Source organism: Chrysochloris asiatica, unplaced genomic scaffold (genome assembly GCF_000296735.1).
Source record: "Chrysochloris asiatica unplaced genomic scaffold, ChrAsi1.0 scaffold00005, whole genome shotgun sequence".
NCBI lineage: Eukaryota > Metazoa > Chordata > Mammalia > Afrosoricida > Chrysochloridae > Chrysochloris > Chrysochloris asiatica.
In genome coordinates, this window is record NW_006408523.1 from 16,974,375 (window position 1) to 16,991,276 (window position 16,902).

The 16,902-nt window shown below is 38.8% G+C and overlaps 1 protein-coding gene and 1 pseudogene across 1 annotated transcript in view; one reads left to right on the top strand and one right to left on the bottom strand.

Annotated features, from left to right (window-relative positions):
• The window catches only part of HS6ST3 (heparan sulfate 6-O-sulfotransferase 3), a 1,119,743-nt gene that overhangs the window by 1,070,149 nt on the left and 32,692 nt on the right, over positions 1-16,902 (bottom strand). The gene's annotated exons all lie outside the window — the stretch shown is intronic.
• LOC102813850 lies at positions 7,873-8,771 on the top strand (annotated as a pseudogene).

Here is a 16,902-nt window from a genome sequence, read left to right on the forward strand (position 1 = left end):
TGCTCCCACCTCAGAAACCCTACGCAGGGTCTCTGTGAGTCAAAACTGACTCCACGGCACTTACTTACAGTTGAATTTATTTGAAACCTAATGATACAGACCAAGAGTGTTTTCGGTATCTATTAAGTATTATAGACAAACAGGTTATTAAACTAGTATTCCTGTCTCTATTGTTTTGCGATAACTGGCATACCGCATATACAACTTACAAATACAATGGTATTGTATTTGTAATGTATGTATTATGTATCCTAACTTCATTGATGGCGTCAAGTGTGGCAGCGGTAGTGAGGTTGGCCCAGGATCGGACATTATTTCGTTCTGCTGTGCATGGGGTCACTATGAGTCAGTTCTGACTCGATGGCACCTGACAACAACAACAACAACTTTGCACTAATGATTAATTCCAACACGCTTTCTATCTGGATTACTAAATCCACTTTCCCACTTTTCAATACTATTTCTGGAGTCCCATGATTTTTCAGAATGTTTTAGAATGAATTTTGTCAAGAAAAAGCCAGTTGATTTTTCTTTTTAATTTGTAAATTAACCTGTTAATCTCATTTTGAAATCTGCAATCTTTGCATCTTTACAATGAGCATTCTTCCATTCAGGAAACATTTCTTTGTTTGTTCACGCTTTGATGAGCTCTCCAATGAAGTGCTGCAAATTTCTTTACACAGGTCACGATCAGCCCTAATGAAGCTTGTGTCTGAGCATTTTATAGCTTTGTCAGTACAGTGAATTAGCTGTTTTCATTATATTCTCTAGTTACTTACTGCTGATAAGCCAAAATCTTTGCTTTATAAAGTTGATGTGACCGCCTTTTGAAGAATGTTTCTGTATCTTCTACAAAACTACTGTGAAATGTTGTCATGATGTCATCCCATGTCCCTTTAAGCAATAAATCCCCTCTGTTGTTGCTGTTCTAAGTGCTGTCAAGTCAGTTCCGACTCATAGGGACGCTGTAAAGGGTTTCCAAGGAGTGGCTGGTGAGTTTGAATTGACGACCTTGCAGTTCAAAGCAACCTTTCGTGCATTACCCACACACAAAAAGGGGGCTCTCACTATTTTCTTTTTTCTTTGAGCAGCCAAGTTATTAAAAGCTTAAGTTCATGTTTAACTGCAAAAATAAGCCAAACTTAAATGTCTGACACACACATTTTCCTGCTTTTTTTAATTGGTTTTGGTTTTACTCATATTTTTCAATTGTCCCATTTGAATTCTATAATCCACCTTAAATTGTCTTTGGAGATAGGCAGTTATCTTAGGAAGGTTATGTACCTTAATATGCACATTCACAAGTAATTAAGCTATATGATAATTGAATAGTATTGTTCATCTGTTCTTAATTATATATGCTAAATATGGAATAATCAACCTTTTTTCCTCCAGGAACAACTGTAAATCTACACCTTTGTATCCCACTCCAGAACACATTATAGAATGCAAGAGTGATACTACATGGGTCACCTTGAAGCCTCTTTAATTAGTAAGAAAAATCATCCCTTTCCATAAGCTTTGGTACTTCAACTATTTAGCATCTCAAATAGTAGTAAGTTCCTTACCACACAACTTAACAATTGGTCAAAGCACAACAAACAATGCCCTCAAGACACATTCAGGACCCACATGAGCAGGGAACAGGTTAGTCAAGTCCACTCACACTTCTGTAATTACTCCTTCTGAAGTCTTTACCATGCCCTGCAGGTAAAATGTGTTGTTGTTAACTGCTTTCCAGTCAGTTCCTTCCCATTTGGGACGAATCGGGCTGCGAACCTTAAGGTCTGTGGTTCGAAACTACCAGCCGCTCCGCGGGAGAAAGATGAGGCTTTCTACTCCCGTAAAGATTTACACCCTCGGAAACCCTGTACAGGGTCGCTATGGGTCGGAACCGACTCGATGGCACTTAACAACAACAACAATAGGGTTTCCCTTAACAACAACAACAATAGGGTTTCCAAGGAGCAGCTGGTGAGCTTGAACTGCTGACCTTATGGTTCAAACCAACTGTGCAGTCGAGTGCATTAACCCACAACGCCACACCAGGACTACTCAGCTTTCTGAGTTTTTCTGAGGACCCTTTATAAAGGTGCTTCATTTTCTCCTAAGAAGCCTTTTCTGTCCCACAGATATTACGTTGCGTCATTACTATTTCCCATGCACTGTGCGGCAGGGCATCTCTTTCGGCATCACAACTGTCCCTTTTTAAGTCTGTAAGTCCCTTGACAACAGGGACAATGTCTCCAGTGCCTAGCACAGTACCTGAGACTTGAAACCTGTTCATATTGTTTTCCTAGTTAGTTGCCTCCATTGAAAAAAGCAAGAATTTTTTCACTAGGGCCTTATTCATCTCACTACTGGACATCAGGAGTCCTGGTGTGGTGCTGGTGTGACGGTAGTGTGGCGCTGTGTGTTAATGTGTTGGACTGCAGAGTAAGTCTGAACCACAGGGTCAATGGTTCAAGCTCACCAGTCACTCCTAGGACTCACTCCACTGCACTTAAAAGCAACAGCTTGACATTAAATACTTGTTGTTAAGTGCTGTAGAGTTGGTTCCAACTCACAGAAAACCTGTAAAGGGTTTCCAAGGTTTTAAATCCTCACATGATCTGAAAGCCTCATCTTTCTCTTGTGGAACTGCTGGCAAGCACAAACCACAGATCTTGTGGTTCACAGTCCAGGGTTTATTAAGTGTAGGGACTTAATAAATGGTTAATGGTACAAAGTCCACTGTTAGGACCTTCCTAATCTTTCTTGGGATGCATTTGGATCTTTCTTCCTAGGTCCCTTCATGTGTCACCCTGACTTCTCTTATATCTCATAACAACCTACACCCATATAATTTCCAATAATCAAGAACTGCTCTCTCCCAGGCACCTGCTCACATGTTGTTGTTGTTGTTATGTGCCGTGGAGTCAATACCAACTCATAGCGACCCTGTACAGGGTTTCTGAGGCTGTAAATCTTTACAGGAGCAGAAAGCTTCATCTTTCTCCTGCAGAACAGTTGGTAGTTTCAAACTTCTAACCTTGAGGTTCGCAGTCTGATTCATAACCACTACGCTACCAGAGCTCCTTACCTGCTCACATAGATGATATAAATAAAAGTATCCACTCCTGTTTGCTTCTGCTCCATCCTTCCCCACACAACCACTGATCTGTTTTATCATCATAAATTAAGTTTGTATTTCCTAGGCATTTATATGAATGAAAACAGAGTATGGACTATTTTTGCCTGGCTTATTTCACCCCTCATATTTATTTTGAGATTTATCTATGCCATTACATGTGTAACTACTTGGTTCTTTTGTATTGTTGAATAGTATTCCATTGTATGAATGGCTATAAAGCAATTTATTAATCCACCAGCTTCTGGATGTACCTTTAGATAGTTTTCAGTTTGGGACTTTATTTAAGTAAAGCTGCTATACACATTAGTGTACAATTCTTAGTATAGACTTATGTTTTTATTTCTCTTGAACAAATATGTAGAAGCAGAATAACTAACTAGATTACATAGTGTACATTGAGCTTTCTAAGAAACTGCAAAACTGTGTCCCAAAGTGCTGTGTTGATAGAAACAGATTAGGGGTATCCTGAGCCTCCCCCTCCCTGGCTCATACCAAAGGAAAGGTTTTGTTGTTATGTGTCATCGAGTCAATTCTGACCCATAGTGACCCTGTATAGGGTTTTCAAGGAGCAGCTGCTAAGCTTGAACTGCCGACCTTGCAGTTCAAATGGCTTTGCAGTCTGGCGCCCTAACCCACAGCGCCACACCAGGACTCCAAAAGGAGTTGGGGGAACTGCAATAAACCGATTGGGAACCAGGAACACTGATCACAAAAATCTCAGACACCCTTTACAGTATATGACCTTTTGACATATACTAGCTTATTGTAATATCATTATGTATCCACTCCTGTATACAATTAAAAAAAAACAAACAAAAGGTATTCAAATACATATGCAGAAAAGGACTGAGGAAAACCCAGACCTCCCAAAACACTCCATTCTAGGCAGAATAATCACTCCAGGGGAGAAGCCGAGTTAATTAAACCTTGCACCCAATCACTACTTGGGGTCTTCTCCACTCGTGGAAATAGACACACTTCTCTCTCTCTAAAGTGTAATATCCCTTTCCAATAAATCTTAGTGAATGCCCAGTGTGCTTGCATCCTTGAGAAGCAGTGATATCAGCTGAATCCGATTCTTGCAGAGGGGGACCAGTGGACCAAGGCCAGTGGACCAGAACACCAGCAGTGTCTGAGAGGTCCATTTCATCGTCATCCTCACCAACACTTGGCATGTTCAGTCTTTTTTATTTTATCCATTCTAATATATCTGTAAGGAGTTCTAGTAGTGTAGCGGTTACGAATCCGGCTGCTAACCTCAAGGTCGGCAGTTCAAAACTACCAGCTGTTCCGTGGGAGAGAGATGAGGCGTTCTGCTCCCGTAAAGATTTACAGCCTGAGTAACCCTGTGCAGGGTCACTATGAGTCAGAACTGACGCCACCGTACTTAACAACAACAACAATATATATGTATAGGAGCTCTGGTAGCATAGTGGTTTCAAATTGGGTTTCAAACCTCAAGGTCAGCAGTTCGAAATTACCAGCTGTTCCTCAGGAGAAAGATGAGGCTTTCTGCTCCCGTAAAGATTTACAGCCTCGGAAACCCTGTACAGGGTCACTGAGTCGGAACCAACTCCACAGCACATAAAAACATCTGTACAGGAGGCCTGGTGTGGCACTGTAGGCTGTGTCCGACTGCAGTCATTTGAACTGCAAGGTGGGTGGTTCAAGCTCACCAGCTGCTCCTTGGAAACCCTAGGAGGTTTCTATGGGTCGCTATGGGTCAGAATCCCCTCTACAGCACTTAACACAACAACAACATCTGTCCAATGGTATGTCATTGTAGTTTTAATTTGCATTTCCCTAATGCTTAGTGACGTTGAACATCTTTCCATATGTTTATTTGCCATCTGTATCTCTGCGTTATTGAAGTATCAGTCGAAATCTTCTGCCCAGTTTTTAACTGATTTACTTGTTTTCCTATTAATGAATTGAGTATATGTTACATACTTTGGAGGAAAATCCCAAATCAGATATGTAAATTTGTAATTTACAAATATTTCTTCCAATCTGCCTTTTTTTTATTAGTTCTCTTAACAGTATCTTTCCCCCCCAAAAAAAAGCTTTTAATTTTGATGAGCTCAAAACTGAAAAAAAAAAAATTTTTTTTTCCTTTATTTGATTATGCTTTTGGTATTATATCCATGAAATCTTTGCTTGATCCAAGGTCACACTGATGCTCAAACACATTTTCTTCTATCTTTTTAGATTTTACATTTAGGGATAAGACCCTTTTTGAGTTAACTTTTGCATGTAAGTTGCAAGGTATGGAAAGCAATTTAGTTTTTACACATCAATATCCAATACTTCCAGCACCATTTGGCCTGGCAGCATCTTTAACTAAACACTACTTTCTGAGTTATCCTTTCTCCTCTGAATCACGTGTGCACTTTTCTTAAAAACAGACTTTCCGCATATGTGCAAATCAATTTATAGACCTCCAGAACTGTTCCTTGTATCCATTGTCTATTTTTTCACTAATCTGATAGTCTTTGTTATTGCAATTTTATCATAAATTTCAAATCAGGTGTTAAACTTTCAACTTTGTTCTCATTTGCCAAAATTGCATTGGCTATTTTCAGTATCTTGAACTTCTAAACATTTTTTTTAAATCAACTTTATCAATTTCTATGAACAAAAAAAAAAAAAGCTTGCTGAAATTTTTATTGGGACTATATTGAATCTATAATCAATTTGTAGAGAAATAACATTCTAGCAAATATTGAGTTTCCTCATCAACAAATTTATTTAGGTTTCTAGATCTATAGATCTTCCAATTTACTCAATAATATCTTATACTTTCTAGTACACAGGCAATGCACATCATTTGTCAGAATTATACCAAAGCGTTAAATATGTTATACCACTCTGTCAGTCTGTAATGCTGTACCTTACGTGTTGCAATGATACTAGACACTGTATCACTAATATGTCAAATAACAGCAGAGTCCCAGGGTGGACAGGTTTCAATGGACCTTCCAGACTAAGACAGACTAGGAAGAAGAACCTGGCAATCTACTTCTGAAAACATTGGCCAATGAAAAACTTAAGTATAACAGCATAACACAGTCTGATCTAGTGCCTAGACAAATCACTCAAGTTGGGAGATACTCAAAATAAAACTTGGGAAGAGGTACCTCCTCAAAGTAGAGTCCTCTTCAATAATGAAGACGGAGTCAAGCTTCCAGGACACTGAATTGTTGATGTGGCATGACAAAAATAAGAAGAAACAGCCGCAAACATACATTAATCATAAGAACATAGAATGTCTGAAGTATGAATTTAGGAAAATTGGAAACTGCCAGAAATTCAAGCTGGATTCAGAAGAGGGCAGAGAACACAGGAAGTTGTTGTGTGCCATTGAGTTGGGTCCCAAGTCATAGCGACCCTGTATAGGGTTTCCAAGAGTGGTTGGTGGGTTTAAAATGCCAACCTTGCAGTTACCAGTCCTGTGCTCATCCTATAGTACCACACCAGGGAACAAAAGATAGCATTTCTGATATCAGCTGGATCTTAGCTGAGAGCAGAGAATACCAGAAAGATGTTTACTTGTGCTTTATTGACTAGGAAAAGGCTCTTGACTATGTGAATCTTAATATATTATAGATAACATAGCAAAGAAATGGAATTTCAGAACACTTAATTGTTATCATGTGTAACCTATACAAAGGCCACGATGCATTAGAATAAAGCAAGGTGGTCTCACATGACTTAAAATCAAGAAAGTATGCCTCAGGGCCTCACACTATACTTATGTGATGTATATGCTTGACTATATGAAGAATAATGTGTCAGAACTGGGCTTGACTATATGAAGAATAATGTGTCAGAAGAAGAATGTGTTCATTCTGTTGTACACGGGGTCACTAAGAGTCAGAACTGACTCCACAACATCAACAACAGCAACACACTGTAATAGTCTAATAACCTGATTGCACAAAGAAAACACAAATAATAACCCACCCAAAAGGGGAAAAAAAGATGAAGATAGAGAAATCATTTCTGTGAAAACCTGGATATAAACAGATTGGTAGAACAGGATACAATGATATAAAACAAGCTCCAAGAAGTAATGAAAATCAGGAAATGATACATGAATAAAATAAGAATATAAAGAAAGGGATGGTAGTGATGATTATGTGCCGTGGAGTCAATTCCAATACATAGAGTCCCTGCATAGGGATTGTGAGGCTGCAAAGCTTTACGGGCGCAGAAAGTCTCATCTTTCTCCCATAGAACCACTGTTAGTTTTGAACTGCTGACCTTGAGATTAGCTACCTGATTCATATCCACTATGCTACCAGAGCTCTTTAAATAAAGGTGAAGACAATATAAAGAGAAACAAAATAGAAATTCTAGAATTGAAAGGCACCAAAACTGAAATTAAAAAAGCAAAACCTTATTGGCAGATATGACCAGGTGATTTAAGCTAGCAATAGAAAATATCTGCAAATTAGAGCATAAAATAACTGAAATTATGGAGTCTGAAGAGCCACAAAGAGATGGCAAAAGATAGCTGAGTTTAGCCTAACAGAAATGTGGGACATCATCAGGCAAATGAACATAGGTATCATGTAAGATAAAGAGACAAAAATGAATTTTTAAAGAAAACGTTAGAAAAAATCTGATGAAAGACACGAATCTACAAACATTAGAAGCTCAACAGCTCTCACCAGGTGTCCTCTTATGAGTGACTTAATTTTTAAACCCCGCATGGCAATCCCTGATGCATCTCCATGATGTTCAGTGGTGATGCAGTGACCTGGAAGTCCAACTACTTCCCTAGTATCATCCAAGCACTCACCAAAATACTTCCTTGTTGGAGCAGACAATGCGGGCTCCAAGCAGATGCAACAGATCCACAAGTCCCTCCGTAGGAAGGCAGTGGTGCTGATGGGCAAAGACACCATGATGTGCAAGGCCATCTAAGGCCATTTGGAAAACAACCCAGCTCTGGAGAAACTGTTGCCTCCCATTTAGGAGAATGTGGGATTTGAGTTCACCAAGGAGGAGCTCATTGAAATAAAGGCATGCTGCTGGCAAACAAGGTGCCTGCCGGCTGCCACCCATGCTGATGCCATTGTCCCATGTGAAGTTCCTGTGCCAACGAGAATAGAGGTCTACGTCCATTCTTTCAGGCTTTGGGCATCACCACAAAGATCTTCTAAGACATCACTGAAATTCTGAGTGACTTGCAGCTGGTTACGACTAGAGACAAAGTGGGAGTCAGTAAAACAACTCTGCTGAACAAGATGATCACCCAGCAGGTGTTTGACAACTGCAGCATGTACAGCCCAGAAGCTCTTGACATCTCTGCCACCTCACTTCCTGGAAGGTATCAGCAATATTGCCAGTATATGTCTGCAGATTGGTTACCCAACTGTTGCCTCAGTACCCCATTTGATCATCAGTGTGCACAAGAAGGTCCTAGCTTTGTGAAACTGAACATACGTCCTCACTGGCTGTAAAGGTCCAGGTCTTCTTGGCTGATCAGTCTGCATTTGTGACCACTGACCCTAAGGCCACCGTGACTACTGCTGCTCCTGTTACTGTTTCAGCTCTGGCCAGTGTTAAAGTAAATGAAGAGTTGGAGGAGTCAGATGAGAATAAGGGATTTGGGCCCTTGACTAGTCACTAAAATGCAACTAATTCAGTTAGCAGATTTGTGAGACAAGGAAATAAAGGCGTATTTCTCTTAAACAGTAAAAAAAAAAGCATAACAAATTCTAAATATAATAAGTTAAAAAACATACACAGCAAGTCACTCTGTAATCAGAATCTCAAAACTAATGATAGAGAATCCTGAAAGCAACAATAGAGAAACAGATTGTCCCATAAAAAAGGTCTCCACTAAGATTAAGTGCAGTAAGACACCCTGCAGGCCAGAAAGCAACAGAATGACTTACTAAGGTGCTGAAGTAAATGTCAAACAAAACAATATATCCAGCAAAAGTATCCTTAAAGAATGAAGGTGAAAATTTCTGGCAAGATGGCAGACTATGCATATGCACGACAGGAACACTCTGCAACAAACATAGAAGAGACCAAACAAAACAGACACAGATGAAAATCCTGGCACCCTGAACTTCAGAGGGAAGGTTAGAGAAGTGGATTGAGTGCCGCTGGGAGGAGCAGCTGAGCAGGGGCAGTGAGAGAGGGAGACTGACTGGTAAATGGCTGGCCAAACACAGTGCAGCCATCTTGAACTTTTGTAAGCAGTGTTGCCACAGAAGGTGACCTGGCAGAGCAGATTCACATAGGCAATGGGAAATTTTAGTATCATGTTCCTCTCGTGACCAGTGGTGTGGCCAACTTCCACCCTAAGTTCAGACCCTGTTCTCTGCAAGTTTGAAGATTCATGGTTGTGAGTCACAACAGTATGAAGGGGGGCACTGGGTGGGCCATGTTTGTGCTAATTCAGGCGAGATTGGCTCCAGACCTACAGAACCTTCAGAGCCACCAGACCAGCATCAGTCTAGGAGAAATCCCCATAACCAGCCACCCTGCCCCCAGCTGCCCTGTGGTCCTAACAGACACTGGAATCAGCTCCACCAAGGGCCTTCACGAACTACTTCCAGACTGAATGCCCTGAACATAGAAAAGACCTAGGCCTGTAAGAACCCATCTAGGGCCAGGAACTCCACTGTCACACCCCTCCCAAAAGAGATTTACAAAAATGGAAGAATATACCATGTTCATGGAGAGGAAGACTTAAGACTGTGAAAATGTTAATACTACCCAAAGCAATTTACAGATATCATGCAACCCCTATCCAGATTCCAACATCATTCTTTAAAGAGATGGTAAAAAATGATCATGAGCTTTATATGGAAGGAAAGAGACCACAGACATGTGAAGCATCACTTAAAAAGAACAAAGGTGGAAGCCTCTCACCCCTAGATCTCAAAAATTACTATACAGCCACAGTGGTCAAAATAGCCTGGCACTGGTACAATTAAACATACATAGATCAGTGAAACAGAATTGAGAACCCAGAAGTAAATCCATCCACATACAGTCACAAACTGATCTTTCAAAAAGGGCCAAAACACATTAAATGGGGGAGAGGCATTTTCTGCAACAAATGGTGCTGGCAAAACTGGAAATTGATTTGCAGAAGAATAAAACAACACCCATACTTCATAGAATATACAAAAACAAATGCAATATGGATTAAGAATCTAAATGTGAAATCTATAATCTACAAAGATCATCAATGAAAAACTAGGGACAAACTTATGAGCTCAAATACCTTGCATATATACCTTATCAAACATTACAAAAAAACATACAAGCAGTAGAAAACAAAACAGACTGGGGTCCCACAGTCTGGGGAAAAATATTTTGTTATGGTGTATCAGACAAAGGAATGTTTCTAAAATTTATGGAAAACTACAACACCTCTACAAGAAAAAGATAAACAACCTGAATAAAAATTGGACACAGGAAAAAAAACAAAAAAAAAAAAAAAACGAAGGAACTGAAGCAAATACTGTTGAATGATGTCACACGGAGGAGATTGTAATCATTGCAATGAAACAATGAGTGTAAAACTGATGCTCTTCCATGTAAATTATATCACTCAATTCTCACAATAAAAACTTTTAAAAAGAAGAAAGAAAATCTCAGGCAGAACTTGAAACTTTCATATGAATCATTTGCTATTCACAGACGTTTTTTAGAACACTCAGATTGTCTAAAATATGATACCCAAAAAAGGTTATTAGTTTTAAGTGTGTATGTGATTATGTGGTGGTGGTTATGTGCCGTGGAGTCGGTTGCGACTCATAGCAACCCTGAATAGGGTTTCCGAGGCTGTAAATCTTTACAGGAGCAGAAAGCCTCATTTTCCTCCCGTGGAACAGCTGGTAGTTTCAAACTGCTGACCTTGCAGTTTGCAGCCTGATTCATAACCACTATACTACCAGAGCTCCCTGTATGTGAATATATATATATGCAGGACAGTTAATAAATCCCATTTATACCTCTGTTTATTCATTTTGCAGTAAGAAATGAATTTAATTCACCTTTTATACCTGATCAAAAGTATCTTCTACATAAAAGTATTGACTTCTTAGTAAGAATTATAAGACTTATTAAATATTAAAATGCTTCTAAAATATATATTTTTTTAAATTGGGCACAGGATATGAATAGACACTTCACCAAAGAAGACATTAGGCAGCCAACAAAAATATGATGAAATGCTCACGATCATTAGTCATTGTTGTTTTTAAGTGTTGTCAAGTTAATTCTGACTCATAGTGACCCTGTATAGTGTTTCCTTGGAACAGCTGATGAGTTTGAACTGCCGACCTTGAGTTTCAAACTGACCTTGCAGTCAAGTGCTTATCCTACAGTGCCACACCATGATGCAGCATACTGCTGGCAAAGTAATGACAATTTCTTAGATATTATCAAACATTTTAGGGTAATGAGCAGCTTGGCCTAGGGGCTCAGAACCATAATCTCACGTGATGCCATGATCAATTGGCATAACAAATTTCACAAAGACAATGTTCTACATCCTACTGGGGTGAGGAGCATCTGGGATACTAAAAGCTCATGAGCAGCTGTCAACGGTGCAGCTACTGGTCTCTCCATGTGCAGAAGAAAGAAGAATGTTGAGAACTGAACAGACTTGGAATTAATTAGTCCAAGGATTAATGGAACATGTGAACACCAGCTTCCATGACAATGAAACCAGAAGAACTAGGTGATGCACAGCTACCACTACCAACACCTCTGAAAGGGATCACATTAGAAGGTTCCAAATAGAGAAGCATAATATGTGAAAAAAAAATCAAAATTATTAAAAAGAAAGAAAAGAGAGAGAACAGGCTTACTGGTCAGAAAGAGACTGGAGGAACCTGAGACTGTGACCCTCAGCCACCCTTCAGGTCTGGAAAGGAACACACCCTTTTTCTGCCAAGCAGTAGATTAGGTATATAGAGGGAAGAACTTTCAGCAAGCAGTAGATAGGAATATAGGGGGATCAGGAACATAAGACATGCTCATTGTGACTGATGGAACAATCAATCATTCCAAATCAAAGGGGCAACATCTAAGGACAATGGTGAGAAGGACTGGGAAGGTGGGTGGAAGGGAAACAGGAGCCACGGGGAGGAAGCGGGACTGCAGTTGTTCCACAGAGGGGATTTCAATCACTGATAAGAAACAGAGTCTATTATTTGTTGAAGATAAAACTGATGATCTAGTCTGTAAACCTTCACTCAATTCACAATTTAAAAAAAAAGAAAAAGAAGATAAAACAGATAAAATGAGGGGAGAAATGAATTAAATACAGGGTGACTTCAAAGAAAGTCAATGCACCTTCACATCAAAGTCAAAAAAAAAAAAAGGAAAACCAGAAATATTTACCAAACAGTAACAAAATGAAAATGAAAGAAAACCAAGAAACAAAATAAACTCAGTGCAGAAAATTATGGGAAAGAAGAAGTCAAGCAGCACCACACACACACACACACACACACACACAAATACAAGAGGACAGCAATAATTTCATACCTATTGATAATTACACTACATGTAAATGGATTAAATGCACCAGTCTAGAGACAGAGACTAGCAGTATGGGTAAGAAAACAGATCTTTCAATATGCTATTTACAAGAGACACATCAAAATGATGGAGACAGCCTAAATGCCCATCTACAAAGAACATTATACAAACTTTGGTATATGCACATAATGGAATACTATGCAACACAAAAGAATAATACTGAATCTGCAAACATTTCACAACATGGGTGAACCTGGTGGCATTATGCTGAATGAAATTAACCACAAAAGGACAAATACTATATGAGACTACTGTTGCAAAAAGTTAAGAAAAGATTTTCTTGATAAAAGAATCATTCTGTGATAGTTACTCTGGTTGGGTGTGTAGGGGTGTGGGGAGGGATATTATTCACAGGCTAGAGGGTAGATACATTTAACATGGGTGGCAGGACAGGCAATGTTTCACAAGCGGGAAGTTGAAAGAGGGAAGATGAAGGCAGCAGGAGACACAAGGAGGAATGCAAGAGTTAAAGTGAGCAGAGGTAAATACTGTTAACTGATGGCACATGGAGGAGATTGCAGTCATTGTAATGAAGTAAAGTACATAATTTATCAACTATAAAACTGATGATCTGCTCTATAAACCTTCACTCAATTCATACAAAAAGTTAAAAAAAAGAACGGAAGTAAAATGAAAATGTTAGCCTAGAGTGTTACCCCTAGACCTGCCATGCAAGAAATTCCGGTCATACATGGAAGCTTAAGAGTCCTTCAGATGAAAAGAAAAGTGTTCTAAACAGTAACTCAAAGCCATCTATAGTAAAAACAACTCCATTAAAGGTACGTTCAAGGGCAAGTTAGTTGTAAAGTATTTTTGCTTGGTAATTCCAGTAGTTATGATTTCATGCTTTATAATGACATACTTATTTAAAATATATGTTACAGGGCACATTATGTATAAAGATACCAAAGGTAATTACATCAACATAATCAGAACACAGAGAACTACAGAAACAGAGATTATGTATGTGACTGACGTTAAGTTGGGTATCAGTTTAAACCTGTTTGTTATAAATGTAAGGTGTTAAAGGTAATCCTGATGATAGCTAAAAAGAAAGTATTTTTTAACTTTATTCAAAAGGAAAGAAGGGACTCAAAATGGTTCACAAAATGTCAAAAAGCAGTATCAAAGGACATGAGGGACAAAGGTAAACATAAAAAGCAAATAACAAAATGGCAGAACTAAATCCTTCCTTTTTGGTAGCTATATGAATGCAAAATAGACAATTATAAGCAAAATTGTAAAATACATTTTTAAAAAAGAAGAACACCATATGATCCAATTATATGCTCTCTATAGGAGGCATAGGTAGCATTATGTCTAAGACAAAGGAGCTCTGGTAGCATAGTGGTTACGAATCGGCTGCGAACCTCAAGGCCAGCAGTTTGTAACTACCAGTTGCTCCGCGGGAGAAAAATGAGACTTTCTGCTCCCGTAAAGATTTACAGCCTGTATGGGGTCGCTATGGGACAGAATCGACTCGACAGCACTTAACAACAAATAGGAGACATATTGTAGACCCAAAAACACAAATAGGTTGAAAGTGAAATGATGGAGAAATAATATTCCATGTAAATAGTAACCAAGAGAGATCTGGAGTGACAATTTTAATATCAAGTAAAATAGACTTTGGTCAAAATCAATTATAAGAAGCAAAAGACATTATATAATGATAAAAGGATCAAGGAGATATAACATTTACCACTGCATTTGCACTTAAAATCAGAACCCCAAAATACATAAGGCAAACAATGATGGAATTGAAGAGAGAAATAAACATCTCCACAATAATAGTTTGAGACTTCAAACATAGACAAAACAGTTGAACAATACTACAAACTAACTAGACCCAATAGGAACACAAGATACAGTCTTCTCTAGGGCATTCTTCTGTAGAGCATTCTCCAGAATAGATCACATGTTAGGACACAAAGCAAGTCTCAATTACTCTTAAAAACCTGAAATCATACAAAGCATCTCCTCTGACCACAATGTAATAAATATATAAATTAATAACATAAGGGAAACTGGAAAATGCACAAATATGTAGATGGAGCAACACAATATAATGCACTAGACTACAAGATTGGTTTGAACTGCAAGGTTGGTAGTTCCAACCCCCAACCCAGTTGCTCCTCAGAAACCATATACAGGGTTGCTATGAGTCGGAACCGACTCCAGGCCAAGGAAGAAAACAAGACAATAACTTAGGAGTTGCATGAAACTTAAACACACACTAAACACAATGTTCAGAAGAAAATTTATAATGGTAAATGCCTACATTAAAAATGAAGGAAAATGACTTCCGGTTCGTCAGAGCATAGTCAAGTAAGACAGGCTCTGTGGGGGAGGCGCTGAAAAGCCAGAGACACTGCTCTCACAAAACTACACCAGAGCTCTGGATCTAACATAAGTGTCAGGGCGTCAGTTTCCCACAACTGCCAGTGGAAAAATCATGGCATAAAGAAAAATATTGCAATTTAGAAATCAGTCAAGAAATCGGGACTCCTTCTGCAGCCATCCCTCCCGGGATGCAATACCATTTACAATAGCCGCCCAAAGGATGAAATATTTAGGAATAAAAGTAACCAGAGAAACAAAGGACCTATACAAAGAAAATTACAAAACACTACTATGAGAAACCAAAAGAGACTTACAGACGTGGAAAAACATACCATATTCCTGGATAGGAAAACTCAACATTGTGAAAATGTCAATACTTCCCAAAGCAATTTACACATATAATGCAATCCCAATCCAGATTCCAACAATATTCTTCAAAGAGAAGGAAAAGACAATTACAAACTTTATGGAAAGGAAGGAGACCCAGGATAAGCAAAGCACCACTTAAGAAGAAGAACAAGGTTGGAGGTCTCTCACTCCCTGATTTCAAATTTACTACATGGCTATACAACAGCAACAAATAGTGGTCAAATCAGCCTGATACTGGTGCAATGAAAGATATATTGATCAACAGAACAGAATTGAGAATCCAGAAATTAACTCATCCACATATAGCCAATGATTTTTGACAAAGTGCTTAGGTATATATTGCACGGGGAGGAGATAGTGTCTTTAAGAGATGGTGCTGGCAGAACTGGAAAGCTATATGCAAAAGATTCATACAAGACCTTTATCTCAAGCCCTATACAAAAATGAACTCAGCATGGATTAACGACCGAAATGTGAAGCCCACAATTACGAAAGTCAGCAATGGAAAAATAGCGACAAATGTTAGGGCTCTAATTCAGGGCATACACAGACTACCAAACATTTTGAAAAGTACACAACCAAAAGTAGACAAAATAGATGATTGGGGCCTTCTAAAAATTAAAAACTTATGTGCATCAAAAAACTTCCCCAGAAGAGTAAAAAGGGAACCCACAGAATGGGAAAAAATCCATTTCAATGACTAATCAGACAAGGATTCATTTATAAAATATATAGGAAACTACAACACCTCTACAAGAAAAAGACAAATAACCCAATTTAAAAATGAGCACAGGACATGAACAGACACTTCACCAAGGAAGAGATCCAGGGAGCCATCAAACATATGAAGAAATGTTCACTATCACTAGCCATCAGAGAGATGCAAATCAAAACAACAAAGAGATACCCTCTCACACCAGCAATAACAGCAAAGATGAAAAAAGTAGAGGACACTAAATGCTGGAGAGGATGTGGAGAGACTGGGACCCTCCTACATTGTTGGTGGGATTGCAAAATGGTCCAACCTCTCTGGAAAGCAATATGGCACTTCCTAAGAAAGCTGGAAACAGAAATACCTTATGACCCAGCAATTCCTCTACTTGGTATTTACCCACAAGCAATACAATCCATAACACAAGTAGATATATGCACACCAATGTTCACAGCATTACTATTTACAATAGCAAAAAGATGGAGACAGCCTAAATGCCCATCAAATTAAGAATGAATTAACAAACTGTGGTATATACACACAATGGAATACTATGCTACCTTGAAGAACAAGGAAGTTGCAAGCCACCACATAACATGGATGAACCTGGAGGACACGATGCTGAATGAAATTAGTCAGTCACAAAAGCATAAATACTGCATAGGACCATTATTGTAAAAGACTAAGAAAAAGAATCCACCCAAAAGGGGGAAAACAAAAAACTATACATATAATTGTTGATGACCAGGATATATGGAATGAG